Here is a 20,100-nt window from a genome sequence, read left to right as displayed (position 1 = left end):
ACTTGGTTGATGTAGTCGTACGTCTCCACAGCCCGACCGATCAAGCACCGAAACTACGGAACCTCCGAGTTCTAGCACACGTTCAGCTCGATGACGATCCCCGGACTCCGATCCAGCAAAGTGTCGGGGAAGAGTTCCGTCAGCATGACGGCGTGGTGTCGATCTTGATGTACTACCGTCGCAGGGCTTCGCCTAAGCACCGCTACAATATTATCGAGGACTATGGTGGAAGGGGGCACCGCGCACGGCTAAGAATATGATCACGTGGATCAACTTGTGTGTCAAGGGGTGCCCCCTACCCCCGTATATAAAGGATCAAGGGGAGGAGGCCGGCCGGCCCTTTGTGGCGCGCCAAGGAGGAGTCCTCCTCCTAGTAGGAGTAGGACTCCTACTAGGAGGGGGAAAGAAGTGGGGAGGGAGAGGGAAAGGGGGGCGCCGCCCCCCCCTCTCCTAGTCCAATTCAGACCGGGGGGGAGGAGGCGCGCGGCCCACCTTTGGCTGCCCCTCTCTCTCTCCACTAAGGCCCATATGGCCCATTACTTCTCCCGGGGGGGTTCCGGTAACCCTCCGGCTCTCCGATTTTCTCCGAAATCACCCGGAACACTTCCGGTGTCCGAATATAGCCGTCCAATATATCAATCTTTATGTCTCGACCATTTCGAGACTCCTCGTCATGTCCATGATCACATCCGGGACTCCGAACTAACTTCGGTACATCAAAACTCATAAACTCATAATATAACTGTCATGGAAACCTTAAGCGTGCGGACCCTACGGGTTCGAGAACAATGTAGACATGACCGAGACACATCTCCGGTCAATAACCAATAGCGGAACCTGGATGCTCATATTGGCTCCTACATATTCTACGAAGATCTTTATCGGTCAGACCGCATAACAACATACGTTGTTCCCTTTGTCATCGGCATGTTACATGGCCGAGATTCGATCGTCGGTATCTCAATACCTAGTTCAATCTCGTTACCGGTAAGTCTCTTTACTCGTTTCGTAATACATCATCTCGCCACTAACTCATTAGTTGCAATGCTTGAAAGGCTTATGTGATGTGCATTACTGAGAGGGCCCAGAGATACCTCTCCGACAATCAGAGTGACAAATCCTAATCTCGAAATACGCCAACCTAACATGTACCTTTGGAGACACCTGTAGAGCACCTTTATAATCACCCATTTACGTTGTGACATTTGTTAGCACACAAAGTGTTCCTCTGGCAAACGGGAGTTGCATAATCTCATAGTCCTAGGAACATGTATAAGTCATGAAGAAAGCAATAGCAACATACTAAACGATCGGGTGCTAAGCTAATGGAATGGGTCATGTCAATCAGATCATTCACCTAATGATGTGATCCCGTTAATGAAATAACAACTTCTTGTTCATGGTTAGGAAACATAACCATCTTTGATTAACGAGCTAGTCAAGTAGAGGCATACTAGTGACACTCTGTTTGTCTATGTATTCACACATGTATTATGTTTCCTGTTAATACAATTCTAGCATGAATAATAAACATTTATCATGATATAAGGAAATAAATAATAACTTTATTATTGCCTCTAGGGCATAGTTCCTTCAGTCCTAGCCTGTCCCATCCTCCTATTCCCTGCCGCCGCCGCCACTCACCATCCCACCTCGGGATCTCCTCCCGATCCAAATTCTCTCCGACCCTCTCCCTTGATTTCCGCCGGCACCCAACCAGTGCACTGCTTCCAAATCCATCGATCCCCTCCTATGCTCGCTCGTCCCCGAGCACCTCGATCCACCAGAGCCGCCTCACCCGAGTACCAGACGCCAACGGCGACAACCACCACCGAACCAGCAGGCCCTGCGCCTCATCCTTTTTCTTTCCTCTTGTCCTCCCGTTCTTCCTCCTTTTCTCCATTCTCTTTTCTCTCTCCCTCTCACATCTCTCACTTCTAGGTACCCAGGAGCTATCCCGGCGCGCCACGGACGCCAAGGCCGAGCCGCCGTGTTCTTCTCTCGAATCCAGCGAACCAAGCCGCTATTGGAGTCCTCCGCGCCGGTCTGGACCCAAGCGCATCCCCCGCCCATTCCCGGACCCCGCCGATGCGCCAAGTCCATGCAGCGGCCATGCCTCAGGCCGGAGCTCTAGTTCCACCCGCACGCTGATGCGTCCTCTGCGTCGACCCCATGCCCGGCCTCTGCATCGCGCGCGTTGGCCCCGGTCCTCGCTTCGATCTGGAGGTGGCAGCCAACCGCATCGCCAACCCGCTTCACGAACGACAACGACTAGATACAGGTCCCTCATCCCGCCTCTACTCGCACGCTTCTCCAGCACCAAGTCCCGCTCGCGTGGACCACGCCGGACCACTTCATCGATGTCGCCGTCCCCTGCCAGGCCCCGTCGCCCTCCTCTCCTTCCGCACGCACCTTTGCTTGACCCCGCCGCCCTCCGTCTCCGTCGTGACACCGCCGAACCAGTGGCTCTGTCGCACTGGCCATACTCCTCCGCGGCGGCCACCGAAGGAGCAGTAGCAGCCCCTTGCGCTGCCCGAGCCTCCCCTACTTTGCCAAGCCGTCGTCTCCGGCCGAATCCACTTCCGCGTCGCCGGGTCTTGCCTCCGCCCACCGCCATCCTCTTCCTGGAGGACAGCAGTCGCGCCCCTGTTTTCCTCTGCTTTGAGGACGAGCCAGTCGCTCGTGTTTGACTGACTCCAGGTCAACACACCCGCGTGCGCGCTGTGCGGCAGCTGCTTCCGCTGAGGCCCGGTGCATCCCCAACCCATCACCTCCGATGGCCCAAGCACCAGGGTGAGCAGCCCCTGGCCTTTTCCCTCTATTGGGTTTCTTATACAGATTCGGCCCAGAGTCTGTTTTCTTTTGGCTCTATGATTTTGTCTTTTATCCTGAGATAACAGTTTTGCAGTATAGCCCCTAAACTTCATGCATATAATAACTCTCAAACCATGCATCGGTTTAAAATAATTTATATATGAAACTTGCTTAAAATTATGTGTAGATTAATAATATGCCACTTTCTTGCCATGTTAAAATGTTTAAAATGATGTTTGCATTATTTTGCTCCTATGCCATGTTAAAATGTTTTAATTCATAACTATTTAACCGTAGCTCGGTTTTAGTTAATCTTTATATGTAAATGGGGTAGAATTTTGCCTAGTTTAACATGGTGACATTGCTTTGCATGTTTAAAAACTATAAAATATGGTTTAGGGAAGAAAAGTACCAAACCTAAAATTATGCACATGAGGAGTTTCCGGACTTGTTGTTTGTTGTTCCGGCCTCTTTTGAACTTTCCTGGTTAGGTAGTTTTATTATGCTTCACCCTCTTGCCATGTTAATCAACATTTAATCTTGTTGGGTACATAAACGAGATCGAACTAAATAACTTGCATGTGGTGTTCCTTCAATATGCAACTCATTGCATATTGAGCTCCGCTTAATTTGTAGGATTGTTTGTGCACTTTGCCATGCCATGCTTCATTAAACTGGACATGCATCATAATTGTTTGTGCATCATGCCATGTCTATGTGGTGGTTTTTTACTATGTTGTTTGCTTCTTTCCGGTGTTGCTTCTTCGGGTTGGTTCCAATAACGTCGTGTTTGTGAGGATCCGTTCGACCACGTCCGTTTGTCTTCTTCATGGACTCGTTCTTCTTCCTTGCGGGATCTCAGGCAAGATGACCATACCCTCGAAATCACTTCTATCTTTGCTTGCTAGTTTCTCGCTCTATTGCTACGCCTATGCCGCGATACCTACTACTTGCTATATCATGCCTCCCATATTGCCATGAGCCTCTAACCCACCTTGTCCTAGCAAACCGTTGTTTGGCTATGTTACCGCTTTGCTCAGCCCCTCTTATAGCGTTGTTAGTTGCAGGTGAAGATTGGAATTTGTTCCTTGTTGGAACATGATTATTGTTGCAATATCACAATATATCTTATTTACTTAATGCATCTATACACTTGGTAAAGGATGGAAGGCTCGGCATTATGCCTGGTGTTTGTTTCCACTCTTTCCGCCCTAGTTTCCGTCATACCGGTGTTATGTTCCTTGATTTTGCGTTCCTTACACGGTCGGGTTATAATGGGAACCCCTTGACAGTTCGCTTTGAATGAAAATCCTCCAGCAAGGCCCAACCTTGGTTTTACATTTGCACTAACAACCTATCACCTTCCCTTGGGTTCTGCAGACTCAAGGGTCATCTTTATTTTAACCCCCCCCCCCCGGGCCAGTGCTTCTCTAAGTGTTGGTCTGAAATGGGCAGCCCGCGGGGCCACCTCGGGGAAACTTGAGGGTTGGTTTTACTCATAGCTTGACCTATCCGGTGTTGCCCTGAGAACGAGATATGTGCAGCTCCAATCAGGATGTCGGCGCATTGGGACGGCTTTGCTGGTCTTGTTTTACCATTGTGGAAATGTCTTGTAACCGGGGTTCCGAGTCTGATCGGGTCTTCCTGGGAGAAGGAATATCCTTCGTTGACCGTGAGAGCTTGTGATGGGCTAAGTTGGGACACCCCTGCAGGGTTATGAACTTTCGAAAGCCATGCCCGCGGTTATGGGCAGATGGGAATTTGTTAATGTCCGGTTGTAGATAACTTTAACCTTATCTTAATTAAAATGCATCAACCGCATCTGTAGCCATGATGGTCTCTTTTCGGCGGAGTCCGGGAAGTGAACACGGTGTTGGAGTTATGCTTGAACGTAGGTTGTTCTAGGATTGCTTCTTGATCATAGTTTCTCGACCGTGCCTTGCCTTCTCTTCTCGCTCTCATTGGCGTATGTTAGCCACCATATATGCTAGTGCTTGCTGCAGCTCCACCTCATACCTTTCCCTACCTATAAGCTTAAATAGTCTTGACCACGAAGGTGTGAGATTGCTGAGTCCCCGTGACTCATAGATTACTTCCAAAACAAGCTTGCAGGTGTCGATGATTCCGTGCATGTGACGCAACCAAGCTCAAGGAGGAGCTCAATGAAGATCGTGTTCGTTATGTTGTTCCGTTTCCAGTTGATCAGTAGTGGAGCCCAGTTGGGGTGGTCGGGGACCTATGCAATAGGGGTAGTCTTCTTTTATTTTGGTTCCGTAGTCGAACCTTGATTGTATCTGGGTGATGTAATGCTTTATTCATGTATTGTGTGAAGTGGCGATTGTAAGCCAACTATGTATCCCTTTCCTTATTCATTACATGGGTTGTTTTAAGATTACCTCTCTTGCGACATTGCCTTCAATGCGGTTATGCCTCTAAGTCGTGCTCCGACACGTGGGAGATATAGCCGCATCGAGGGTGTTACACTACCTCATCTATAATCTACTCACAGTGTCTACTGTCAGTGTTTGCATCATGTCAGATCAGAGTGACAGTCAGAACAAGTCTGAGGAGCAAGTGAACATGAGTGGGGGCACTAGTCCCTCCAGTAGCTCACATGATGGAAACAGGAGCACACCCAGCAACTTGCCAAAGGCTGCCACAAGGGCCAAAAAGAAGAAAACCTTAGATTCAGAGGATGAGCACTATGTGGCTGCTGAGGAAGATGCCATCTCAAAGAGGAAAGTCTTGAAAAAGGAATATGGCACAGCGTCTGCCACTAAGCCAGGGATGAAGCAAAAGGTTCCTGCCAACAGAGCTCCCATGTCAAAAGCCAGAACATCCACTCAAGAGACTTTGGGATCTGCACCCAAAGAGCAGGTTGTGGCAGAAAAGAAAAGGAAGGAAAGGGTCAAGAAGACCACTGCCAGAGCGCTTGGGAGATCTTCAATAATGAAAGACTCTGAAGAAGAGGAAGTGGAAGAGGATGCAGCACCAGCACCCAAAGCTCAAAAGCTTATGGTAGATGCTATAAGGGCAGGGGCTATTCCATCTAAGCCTAAGACTACTCCTAAGACTGCTGCTCCAGCTCCAAAGCCAAAACCAAAGAGGAGCACCAGGAACATCCCTACTGGGGTGAAGAACAAGGCCCCAGTGCCTGAAGCTGCAATGGAAGAAGAAGATGATGAGTCACATGTCTTGAGGAAGTTGAAGCCAAAAAATTTAGATCACAATGATGCTCATCCAGTAGCTGAGAACATGAAGATAAGGAAGGATTCAGGATTGAGGCTATGGAGAGAGTCTGATCCATATGCCACCAGGAGAAGGACTACTGTTGACTACAGGTTCCATACCAAGGAACAACAGGACTTCTATGAGACAGTGTTGCTTGACAAGAAGCCAATAGTGTGTGACATGAGATGGGTCGATTGGACATTCATTGAGGAAAATGAGGATCACTTCCCTGGTGTATATGACAGCTTCAAGGCTTGTGGAGTTGATGAGTTTGTGGCTCATAAGCTCACAAAGTGGAATGATGAGCTCATCATGCAGTTCTACTCCACAGCTCATTTCTACCCAGATGGAAGGATTGTCTGGATGTCTAAAGGCACTAGGTACCACTCAACAATTGCAGAATGGGCTCAGTTGATCAATGCCCCAGAAGAACAAGAAGATGACTTGGATGTCTATGCCAAGAAGAAGAAGGATCACAACTCCATGGCACACATGTACAAAGAGATCCCAGATGCTGCTCTTGAGACACACAAGTTTGGATCAGTAGATTACCTTCTGTCAGGCTTGCCAACAATCAACTGGATCCTCATGCACACTCTCTTGCCAAAGCCAGGTGATCACAAGATGATCAAAGGTCACTCCATCAACATGCTGAAGATTTTTGATGTTCCAAAGAAGTTCAAGGTCATGAGCCTAATTGTGGAAACCATTAAGAGGATAGCAGCAGATCAGAAGGGGAGTTGCGGGTATGCCCCACAGATCCAGGAGCTAATCAACTCCAAGATGGGCACTGGCACATATCTGTTGGACAAGGAGCACCTTCCCATACCCATACTTTGAGGACAACACTGTGGTGATGGATGAGAATGAACCATCTTCTGTGCACGCACAAGCCAAGAAGGAGAAGGCAAGGGCTGAAAAGGCTGCAAAGATACCAACCATGGATGAGGCATCTCAGTATCTTCTGAAGAGCAAGCAAGATCAGCTTGGCTACTTGATTGCCTCCACGCTGAGGATTGAGAAGGGACTAGCTACCCTGACTCAAAACCAGGAGAGCTTCGAGAGGATCGTGGATCAGAAGTTCTATGACTTAGGTGTGAAGGTCACTGAGATACAGTCTGCTATTGAGCAACTTTAGGATGAAGTGCAGGAGAAGAAGGGAAAGACAACCACTGATGCTTTTGCTAGAGTGCCCAGAGGTCAGAGGTCTGCTGCTATGCTTGTCACAAACACTAGAGCAACTTCATCTACACCAGCTACAGCTTCAGTGCCACCAGCTCCAGCACCTACTCCACCTGCTCCATCTACATCGACTGACGCCTTCGTCCTTGGAGTTCTGTCTACACCACCACCTGAAGACCAAGCCTGAGAGTCGATTTAGCACTATGCATTTTTATGAACTTTTTGGTAACTTGTTGCCAAAGGGGGAGAAAATGTATAGATCATAAGCTTCGAGAGAGTGTTGCTTTTATTCTCTCTTGCGTTTCTCCTTGGTGGTTGAACTTCGTTTATTTGCTTGGTTGAGATACTTTATACTTTATGCTTATGTGTGATACTTGGATGATCATGTGTTTGATCATATGCTACCTTAATGCATGTTGGATGAAATTATCCTTTTATATTCCATATGATCACTCACTTTTCTTGGTGATGGGTGCATGTATTTTAATTATTATCATTTTGAGCGCTCCACCAAGATGTATGTGACATGGAAGAGTAACCAATGATCCTAACTCTTTGTGCATCTACAGTCCAAAGCAAATCTTAAATTATGCACAAATTTAGGGGGAGATCTTGCTTTTCACATACTTCTCAAAGAGAGAATGTTTTTCACTCTTATTATCATTTGTCGAAGCTTTGATCTATATGTTGTCATCAATTACCAAAAAGGGGGAGATTGAAAGTGCAACTATCCCTAGGTGGTTTTGGTAATTCCTAACAACATATAGCTCATTGAGCTAATGCTATTTCAAGATTAATATCTTAGGAAAGCTCAATGATTGGCATGGCATGGATGAGAAAAGTGGACCCCTCAAAATGCTAAGGACAAAGGATTGGCTCAAGCTCAAAGCTCAAGACTCTACATTTTCCATTTTAGTGATCCAAGATCACATTGAGTCTATAGGAAAAGCCAATACTATCAAGGAGGGATGAGGTGTTGCTTAATGAGGCTCTTTCTCAAATGCTTAGTGATATGCTCCAAAACCCTCAACTACTTTCTCCCATCCACATATGACCTCAACCAAAAGTCAAACTCGGCCCCACCGATTCTTCCTATCCAGCGCCACCGAGTTTCAAATGTCATCGCCACCGCCACAAACCCTATGAAAATCGGTCTCACCAATAGGGATCTCGGTCTCACCGAGATGGGGTTTTAATCTCTCTGTTTCCCTTTGTAACATTTCAGTCTCACCAAGATGAGCGATCGGTCCCACTGAGATTGCAATGTAGACTCTCTGTTTTCCCTTCGTAACGTTTCGGAATGAGCGATCGGTCCCACTGAGTTTACCTGACCAACTCTCTGGTTAGCTTATTACCAAAATCGGTCCCACCGAGTTTGTGTAATCGGTCTCACCGAGATTACGTTATGCCCTAACCCTAATCGTATCGGTCCTACCGAGTTGCATGTCGGTCCCACCAAAAACCCTAACGGTCACTAACTTTGCTGAATCGGTCCGACCGAGTTTAACCATTCGGTCTCACCGAGTTTGGAAAGTTATGTGTAATGGTTAGATTTTGTGTGGAGGCAATATATACCCCTCCACCACCTCTTCATTCGTGGAGAGAGCCATCAGACCGAACCTACACTTCCAACTTACTTTTTCTGAGAGAGAACCACCTACACTTGTGTTGATACCAAGATATTCCATTCCTACCATATGAATCTTGATCTCTAGCCTTCCCCAAGTTGCTTTCCACTCAAATGTTCTTTCCACCAAATCCAAATCCTGTGAGAGATAGTTGAGTGTTGGGGAGACTATAATTTGAAGCACAAGAGCAAGGAGATCATCATCAACACACCATTTGTTACTTCTTGGAGAGTGGTGTCCTCTATATTGGCTAGGTATCACTTGGGAGCCTCCTACAAGATTGTGGAGTTGAACCAAGGAGTTTGTAAGGGCGAAGAGATCACCTACTTCGTGAAGATCTACCGCTAGTGAGGCAAGTCCTTAGTGGGCGATGGCCATGGTGGGATAGAAAAGGTTGCTTCTTCGTGGACCCTTCATGGGTGGAACCCTCTGTGGACTCGCGCAACCTTTACCCTTCGTGGGTTGAAGTCTCCATCAACGTGGATGTACAATAGCACCACCTATCGCTACCACGAACAAAACATCCGCGTCTCCAATTGCGTTTGAATCCTCCAAACCCTTCCCTTTACATTCTTGCATGCTGCATGCTTTACTTTCCACTGCTCATATACTCTTTGCATGCTTGCTTCAATTGTATTAAGATTGCTTGACTTGTTCTAAGTTGCCAAAATCTTCCAAGAACTAAAATTGGGAAAAGGCAAGATTTTTATTTTGTCAAGTAGCCTAATCACCCCCTCTAGACGTACTTTCGATCCTACAAGTGGTATCAGAGATTTGGTCTCCATTTGCTTTGATTTCCATAGCTTTTGTTGGTCATAGCCTTGGTTTCACAACCTAGGAGAGTATGGCGTCTAGCGAGGGAAATTACCACCGTAGAGGTCCTTACTTTGATGGTACTAATTTTGCTAGTTGGAAGCATAAGATGAAAATGCATATTCTTGGACATAACCCCGCCGTTTGGGCTATTGTCTGTATTGGCTTGCAAGGTGAATTCTTTGATGGGAGAGAACCGAACCGTGAAGCTACGGCAGAAGAGTTGAAGATGCTACAATACAATGCTCAAGCTTGTGATATCCTCTTCAACGGATTGTGCCCCGAAGAATTCAACAAAATCAGCCGTCTTGAGAATGCAAAGGAAATTTGGGATACTTTGATTGATATGCACGAAGGTATCGACTCCGTCAAGGAATCCAAGTTGGATGTGCTTCAAAGTCAACTTGACAAGTTCAAAATGAAGGATGGTGAAGGTGTCGCTGAAATGTACTCTAGGCTTGCTCTTATCACAAATGAGATTGCCGGCTTAGGAAGTGAAGAGATGACCAATAATTAATCATCAAGAGAATCCTAAGAGCCTTGGATGGAAAATATGATCCGTATGCACATTGATCCAAATGATGCCAAATTACAAAGATCTCAAGCCAACGGAAGTCATTGGAAGAATTGTTGCTCATGAGATGTCACTCAAAGATAAGGAGGAGCTCCATAACAAGTCAAGTGGTGCTTACAGAGCCTCATGTGAAGCTCCCACATCATCAAGTGAGAAACAAACCTTCAATGAAGAATTGAGTCTAATGGTGAAGGACTTCAACAAGTTCTACAAGAGTAGAAGCAAAGAGAGAAGTTCCAAGTCAAGGTCCTACAATGAGAAAAGATCTTCTAGTCGAGAGCGAAACTGCTACAATTGTGGAAGACATGGACACTATTCCAATGAGTGTACGACATCCTACAAGAGAAGAGAAGATTCTCCAAAAAGAAGAAGTAGAATAGAAGAATCACCATCAAGAGAGAGAGGGAGTAAAGATGATCGTTATGAATGAAGAACATCCCGGAGAAGCAAGGATTCGGAAAGGAAGGACAAATCATTAAGGAGCTACACAAAACGAAGACATCAAGCTCATGTTGGTGAATGGGTATCCGGCTCCGACTCCGACAATCACTCCGAGAGAAGCTATCACTCCGACTCCGAATATACTCAAGATGAAGGTGTTGCCGGTCTAGGACTTGTGTCAACCAACTCCTACAACATATTTGATTCACCAAATGAAGGAATTGGAAGATGCTTCATGGCAAAAGGTCCAAAGGTATTACACCCCGAGTATGTTGATTTCAATAGTGATGAAGATGACTTGTTAGGTGATGATGATTTACTTGTTGACAACTCTAGTGATGAATACTATGATGAAACATCAATTAATCATGCTAATCAAGATAAAAAGAATAACAATGATAAGGAGAAGATTGAGTTTCTAACTAAAGAACTAAACACTCTTAAGTTAGCTCATGAAACTATCTTAGGAGATCATCGAGATCTTTTAAGGACTCATGAGAAATTACGTTTTGTGAAGCTCAATCTTGAGCAAGAGCATGAGTTCTTAAAGGCAATCAATGATGATCTTCGCAAGAAAAGTTCTTCTTACACTGCCAAGCGTTTACTCTTATCCACTTACTTGCCTCAAGTCAAGTCTAGTAACAAGAACAAGAAGGATTCTTCCTCTAGTAGTAACGATAATCATGCTAAATCCAATATTGTTGCTTCTAGTAGGTCTCTTGGTTCCACTAATGATTCTCTTAGCCAAGTTACACTTGAGCAAGGAAATAGCTTATTGAAGGGAATCATAGAGAAAGGTGTTTACAAGAGTCTTGCCGGGAGTAAGCTATTCGAGGAAATTGTACGCAAGCAAGGAAGGCACCAGAAGAACCAAGGTATTGGTTTTGAACGAAAGTTCAATGCCAACGGAGTTGAGTGGGAAGAAGATCAATACCCCAAGATGAAGTTTGTTCCTCAACAAGAGAAGTATGATCCTACTTCTTTCAAAGGGACACAAGATCAAGATGATCTTCCACCACAAGACCACAAGGAAAAAAGGCAAGGACAAAATTCAAGAGGAAATTGATGCATTTAAAGAAGCTCCTAAGGCCTTGGTCAAGTGGGTTCCCAAGACTACATCAAGTTCTACTTCATCAAGTATGACTACAACTCCAAGGATTCCCATCAAGATGATGTGGATCCCGAAGAAGAAGAAGAACTAGAGAGTTCTTGAGGGTGACTCCGGCAACATACTTCACTCTTATCATTTTGGCAAGAACAAGTGCAATCAACTTCCACATCTTGCACTAGTTCAAGGAGTCACAAACCCTCTTGTTGGTAAGACAAGGGACAAAGTAACCTAATTATCTCATAGACATCATCTTGTGTGTGCATCACTCTATGTCTATGGATATCCTTGTTTGTTCCTTGTGGGACTAACCCGTGTAGGTATTGAAAATGCAACTCACTCCAAAGGATTGCTCCAAATGATCTACATCAACTTTGAGCATCCACATCTTCAACACCTACATGAAGTCATCATCGATAAAACCCAAGGTTAGTTCATCCCTCTTAGCGGGGATCTCACATCTAGGGGGAGCTTTACTCTAAGAATTGAGCTAAAGCAACTCTAATGGTGTGAACACAACAACGCTTTATGTAAAAGTGGTAACCCCACTTGTGCATAAACGATGAGTATGACCTATAATCAAATGTTCTCATTTGACTCCTAAGTCAATATACTCATATATAGATGACCTAGTCATCGCTAATTGCTTGGTAGATGCTAGAATTGTTTGTGCATGCTTTGCCGCATATTTAATTTGTCATTTTATTGTGTGAGCATGTTGGTTGCATAATTTACTCATTCGAGGACATCCAATTGTTGTTTTGATTGGTTGGTTTCTTTTTCTCTTGCCAAGTGGATGGACAACAATGCCTAAGAACCTTCTCTAGCTATCTATGCTCTTCTCGTCTCAAACTCTATTCATGCTACATCACAAAGTTTGATCAAGTCAGATTCAAACCAATCTGTGTGAGGAGCACTGGGAGTCCCCGATTTGTCATAGACTTAAACTTCCAAAACTTCTTTGTGCGTTTCGGTCTGACCCATTCATCCATTTCGGTCATACCGAGATCACTAAGTCGATCTAGGTTTTTAATCTCGGTGCAACCGATTTGAACTTTTCGGTCACACCGAGTTGCAGTAACTGCTTGCAGTTATGCATCTCGGTGCCACCGAGTTGTTCCACTCGGTCACACCGACAGGGTCAGGCTATATATACCCATGGGCCAAAATTTGGAAAACTTTCCGAACCTCTTCGCCCGCGCTCAGCCTGCTCTGCCTCCCTGGGTCTTCGGATCGTCCTCCTCGTCGCCAGCCGCCTCCAGTCGCTGGTCTCCGCCACCGTCAACGGGATCGTCTCCACCATTGCCGCCGTAGCAAGTCCATCGCCGAACTAGGGTATGGACTTGATCTTTGTGCTAATTCTCACTCCGATTATCCAGCACATTATTTTGCCATGTATCTTGCCACGATTGAGATCACTTTATCCAATGAAAACACTCTGTAGTTTAGATTAGGTTTGAAAATTTAGGGTTAGGTTTCCGCCGAAACCATCTTGGACTGACCGAGTTGTTGAAATCGGTTCCACCGATTTGGCTCAGGCCATTGCACATGTGATTCTTGGTCTGACCGAGAATTGCAAATCGGTGTGACCGAGTTTGAGTCTTTGTGAAACCCTATCAGTCTCGGTGCCACCGAACTGTGACTCGGTCTGACCGAGTTCACTAGTTTAGGTTCCAACGGCTGCTTCGGTATCACCAAGATTTCAAATCGGTAGATCCGAAATGCTTTCTGTGGAAAACTAAAACTAAGGTTTTGATTCATTCTTTTGCAAAAACCTCTGCACTTTGTGATGCTCATCCACTCTACCTGTAACGCCCTGAGACCGTTGCGCCAGGTGTCTCCCAGTTATTCGTTGTTGTTGCCACATCATTCGCTTGCGTGTTGCATCTTGCCATGTCATCATGTGCATTGCATCATCATGTTTTCGAAACTTGCATTCGTCCGGGTCTCCCCGTTCTTTCTGTTGTCCGTTCTGAGCCCAGACACATTTGCACGCGCCCGCAGCACGCCTGAAATATTATTTTTATAAGTGGCCAGAAAATGTTCTCGGAATGGGTTGAAAGTTGGCATGCAGTGTTGTTATGTTGTCAGTAGGTCGCCTGCCATGTTTCATCACATTCGGAGTCCGTTTGACGCCCCAACGGTTAAATATAGCGGCAATAGTAGCCGGTCTATCGTCGGACGTTTTCGGTCTCCGGAAACAGTTGTCGAGCCTCTCTCTCTCTTCTTTTCTCTCAGCTTGAGCCCTTCTGCACAGCCCACTACCACTCACTGTCAGGTCCTACCTAAACTCTCTTGTCAGCCCGCAGCCCTCCTCGCGCGCGTCCGAAAGCTATCCCGCACCGACCCGGGCAGTCGGCACCGTTGGATCCGGATCATCCCCAAACGTCTACAAAACATCTCTGTTTTGTTTATTAGACTACCTAACCTATTTTTCTCGACCGCCCGATCTAAATCGGAGGGTCCAGATAACCCTACCCTAATCCCCTCACTATATATATTATCCTAAACCCTAGTCCTTGTTGGGGAACGTAGTAATTTCAAAAATTTCCTACGCACACGCAAGATCATGGTGATGCATAGCAACGAGAGGGGGGGAGTGTGATCTACGTACCCTTGTAGATCGACAATGGAAGCGTTAACTTGGTTGATGTAGTCGTACGTCTCCACGGCCCGACCGATCAAGCACCGAAACTACGGCACCTCCGAGTTCTAGCACACGTTCAGCTCGATGACGATCCCCGGACTCCGATCCAGCAAAATGTCGGGGAAGAGTTCTGTCAGCAAGACGGCGTGGTGACGATCTTGATGTACTACCGTCGCAGGGCTTCGCCTAAGCACCGCTACAATATTATCGAGGACTATGGTGGAAGGGGGCACCGCACACGGCTAAGAATATGATCACATGGATCAACTTGTGTGTCAAGGGGTGCCCCCTGCCCCCGTATATAAAGGATCAAGGGGAGGAGGCCGGCCGGCCCTCTATGGCGCGCCAAGGAGGAGTCCTCCTCCTAGTAGGAGTCAGAAAGAAGTGGGGAGGGAGAGCGAAAAGGGGGCGCCGCCCCCCCCCCCTCTCCTAGTCCCCTAGTCCAATTCGGACCAGGGGGGAGGAGGCGCGCGGCCCACCTTTGGCTGCCCCTCTCTCTCTCTCCACTAAGGCCCATATGGCCCATTACTTCTCCCGGGGGGGTTCCGGTAACCCTCCGGCTCTCCGGTTTTCTCCGAAATCACCCGGAACACTTCTGGTGTCCGAATATAGCCGTCCAAAATATCAATCTTTATGTCTCGACCATTTCGAGACTCCTCGTCATGTCCGTGATCACATCCGGGACTCCGAACTAACTTCGGTACATCAAAACTCATAAACTCATAATATAACTGTCATCGAAACCTTAAGCATGCGGACCCTACGGGTTCAAGAACAATGTAGACATGATCGAGACACGTCTCCGGTCAATAACCAATAGAGGAACCTGGATGCTCATATTGGCTCCTACCTATTCTACGAAGATCTTTATCCGTCAGACCGCATAACAACATACGTTGTTCCCTTTGTCATCGGTATGTTACTTGCCCGAGATTCGATCGTCGGTATCTCAATACCTAGTTCAATCTTGTTACCAGCAAGTCTCTTTACTCGTTTCGTAATACATCATCTTGCAACTAACTCATTAGTTGTAATGCTTGCAAGGCTTATGTGATGTGCATTACCGAGAGGGCCCAGAGATACCTCTCCGACATTCGGAGTGACAAATCCTAATCTCGAAATACGCCAACCCAACATGTACTTTTGGAGACACCTGTAGAGCACCTTTATAATCACCCAGTTACGTTGTGACGTTTGGTAGCACACAAAGTGTTCGTCCGGCAAAAGGGAGTTGCATAATCTTATAGTCATAGGAACATGTATAAGTCATGAAGAAAGCAACATACTAAACGATCGGGTGCTAAGCTAATGGAATGGGTCATGTCAATCAGATCATTCACCTAATGATGTGATCCCGTTAATCAAATAACAACTCTTTGTCCAGGGTTAGGAAACATAACCATCTTTGATTAACGAGCTAGTCAAGTAGAGGCATACTAGTGACACTCTGTTTGTCTATGTATTCACACATGTATTATGTTTCCGGTTAATACAATTCTAGCATGAATAATAAACATTTATCATGATATAAGGAAATAAATAATAACTTTATTATTGCCTCTAGGGCATATTTCCTTCAGTTACAGCCGCATAGTCTAGTTGCCTAGTTTGTTGCGCTAAAAAACTCCTTCAAGGACCATCTAATTGGATCAAGATTGTTTAGATTCCATCCCGAACACCCCCGTACTACCTACGTGGGGGCAGAAGCCGACGATTGGTTAACCCTCAAATTTCATACAACACGGCCGCACAGGAACTAAAAATTTAAAAACATAACCAGCATTATATTGCACAATCACTTTGTTTTCTCATACAGGGTAGAGGGAGCTCGAATACATTCATTCAAATATAGTGTCTTTCGCACAATGATCCGCAACAATACGGGACCCTTCCAAGACATCGCCAAAGTATCGCTCGGGTGTGCGGTGCTCCTTGCCCTCAGGCGGCCCCTCGGTCGCCAACTTGACGGCGTCCATCTTCGCCCACCAGACCTTGACATAGGAGAAGGCCAGACGCGCGCCTTCAATGCAGACGGACTGCTTGATGACGTCCAGCCGAGGACAGGCATGAACCAGCCTCTCCACGAGGCCCAAGTAACTGCTGGGTACAGCTTCCGCTGGCCATAGTCGGATTGTTAAATCCTTCATGGCCAGTTCGGCCACCCTATGCAGCTCGACCAACTGTTTTAGCTGATCGCTGAAGGGCACCGGATGTTTCGGCACAAGATATTGCGACCAGAACAGCTTCTCCGGGAGCCCCCTTCTTCGGCTCGGAAGAACTCTGCGGCGTCGGTCACACTGCATGGAAGATCAACAAAAGCCCCTGGAGAACTCCGAATCCAGGTCAGTAAAAGAGATTTCCTCTTCACATTCTTGCTTTGCATATTGAATGCCTTACCCGCCACGATCTTCCTGGCTTCTTGGATCTCTTGGAGGGCACCCTAGGCTTCACTCCGGGCCGTCTCCGCACTCTTACGAGCCTTGGCGAGTTCGGCCTCTTAAACCAGAAGACTTAGTCCGGAAAGGACGGAGATTCATCACCATAGCCATACCAGCTAGACCTCTAGGGTTTAGCCATTATGATCTCGAGGTAGATCAACTCTTGTAATACTCGTATTCATCAACATCAAGCAAGCGGGACATAAGGTATTACCTCACTACAAGAAATATGTCAACTTGTGACCTTCTCTTAGTGACCCCAGCTGAATTGGTCGTAAATTCACGGCCATTTCGCTTGGAAGGGCTCAAACCCTGAAATTGCTTACACCAAATGGTCACAAAGCAGACAAGAGGCACCAATGACCTTATTTCTACTTGATTACGACCAATATAAATGGTCATGAGGTTGTGAACGTGGATGCATTGGTACTTATTGCTATGACTAGGCGCCACCTCATCAGTTTTGCCTATGTGTCATGTCCATGTGTCAATTTTTTCCCTAGATTGTGAAGCAACCTATATTTCTGTCATTCCCAAAATTCCCAAAAAATTGGGCATTCTTTACTATCCAAATCATTGCCTCATGACAATATTCAGCTCCATTTACCTGGTAAATCTTCCTCGGCAAATTTCCAAAGTTTTTGTTCAACTCGAACTGTTGTGAAGGAAGTACTATCTAGGCATATCCTAATGAGTTGAATTTTTGCCACATCTTCTATATTCCCAAATCATTGCTCTCCACAAAATTTGAGCCCCATCTAACAATACAAGTGAGTATGGCTTCAACATTAATATTTCTGTCCAGTGTGGTACGTTGCAAAGCAAGTGACAGCTAGGCTCCTCCATTTGAACTGCAAATTTTCCAAGATAGTGTCCTTAGTAGATGATCATCCTTGGCCAAAACTCAGGCCCATTGGCCATGTGTATTTTCCGTACCACTAATCAAACACTTGGGGGCTAATTCATGTTTGAGCATTGTTCAGTCTCCTCGCGAAATTCATATATTTTTATTTTCTTCCAAGCATCTACCTGGGGAGTGCCAAACCTATTAGACATGCCTAGGCTTCCCAGAATGCATGGCAACGCCACGGTCACGCGGTGACCACGCGACGGGCATGCGAGTCTACGCGCTTTGGAGTTGGGGCCCTGGGCCACCGTCCAAACCTCAACGTATCACCACCAAACCATGTATTTATGCTTAAATAGATACTTATGTACCTAGAAATTATTTTTGGAAAAAATAAAGAGCAAACTATGAGGCAGTCGCAGTTCAAATTTGACCCGCTTCGTGCTGAATCGGCTGAAATTTATCTTTTTCACCAGAGGTGGATAATTTTTTTTACACCCAACCATTTTGTCAATTGTGCATTAAACATGGCCTAATATTTTATAAAATTGATTTGGTCCGTTTTTGCAACAATTATTTGGTAGTTCCTTCACAAAAAAACCTCATTTCGGGCACTCGAAAAATGGAAAATGAATTTTCCGTGCAAACAAAATGAAAAGCCCCTTAGGCAACACTGTTTGTCATTCCAAGATGCACCCTTGTGCACAATATGAGATCATTTGAACGAACTATGCCATGAATGTGGCCATAAGATTGATCATTTGGCTTGAAAGCCATGAATCTTCACGCATGATAGCTCATTTCTAAGAACATTTTTTTAAAATAATTGTCGTATTACAAGTTTATTATTTTTCCTGGAAGCTTGGTCACATATGATGACACAAGGCGAAGGTTTTCCATTTTTTTATTTGATTTTTTTATGCCTGTTTCAAAATGCGGTCAAAACAGCGGGCATGACAGTTCCTAGCTAGTGGTTGAATCTTGGAAATTTTTTGGTGTTTCTCTGATTAAAGAGATACTTATGTACCTAGAAATGATTTTTGGAAAAAATAAAGTGCAAACTATAAGGCAGTTGTAGTTCAAATTTGACCCGCTTCCTACTAAATTGGCGGAAATTTGTCTTTTTCACGAGAGGTGGATCAAAACTTTTGAAACCCAACCATTTTGTAAATTGTGCATTAAATATGTCCTAGTATTTTATAAAATTGATTTGGTCCAAATTTGCAACAAATATATGTTAGGTCCTTCACAAAAAAACTCATTTTAGGCACTCGAAAAATGAAAAATTGATTTTTCGTCCAAAGAAAATGAAAAGTCCCTTAGGAAAAATTGTTTTCCATGCCAATATGCACCCTTGTGCGCAATATGAGATTATTTGAACAAACTATGCCATGAATGTGGCCATAAGATTGATCATTTTACTTGAAAGCCATGAATCTTCACACATGATAACTCATTTCTGAGAACACTTTTTTTAAAAGAATTTCCGTATTACAAGTTTATTTTTTTTTCCTGGTAACTTGGTCACATATAATGACACAATGCGAAGGTTTTCCAATTTTTTTTATTTTTACCGAATTTTTTATGCCCATTTCAAAATGCGATCAAAACGGCGAGCATGACCGTTCCTAGCTAGTTGTCGAATCTTGGAAATTTTTTGGTGTTTCTCTGATTAAATAGATACTTATGTACCTAGAAATGATTTTTGGAAAAAATAAAGAGCAAACTATAAGGCAGTTGTAGTTCAAATTTGACCCGCTTCCTACTGAATTGGCGGAAATTTGTCTTTTTCACGAGAGGTGGGTCAAAACTTTTGAAACCCAACCATTTTGTCAATTGTGCATTAAATATGTCCTAGTATTTTATAAAATTGATTTGGTCCAAATTTGCAACATATATATGATAGGTCCTTCACAAAAAAACTCATTTTAGGCACTCGAAAAATGAAAATTGATTTTTCGTCCACAGAAAATGAAAAATACCTTAGGCAAAATTGTTTGCCATTCCAACATGCACCCTTGTGCACAATATGAGATCATTTGAACAAACTATGCCATGAATGTGGCCATAAGATTGATGATTTGACTTGAAAGCCATGAATCTTCACACATGATAGCACATTTCTGAGAACACTTTTTAAAAGAATTGTTGTATTACAAGTTTATTATTTTTTCTGGTAACTTGGTCACATATAATGACACAATGCGAAGGTTTTCCAATTTTTTTTTATTTTTTTTGAATTGTTTATGCCCGTTTCAAAATGCGGTCAAAACGCCAGGAATGACCGTTCCTAGCTAGTGGTTGAATGTTGGATTTTTTTGGTGTTTCTCTGATTAAATAGATACTTTTGTACTTAGAAATGAGTTTTGGAAAAAAT

The sequence above is a fragment of the Triticum urartu genome, chromosome 2 (genome assembly GCF_003073215.2).
Source record: "Triticum urartu cultivar G1812 chromosome 2, Tu2.1, whole genome shotgun sequence".
In the NCBI taxonomy this organism is placed as follows: domain Eukaryota; kingdom Viridiplantae; phylum Streptophyta; class Magnoliopsida; order Poales; family Poaceae; genus Triticum; species Triticum urartu.
Note: the sequence above shows the minus strand (reverse complement) of the source record.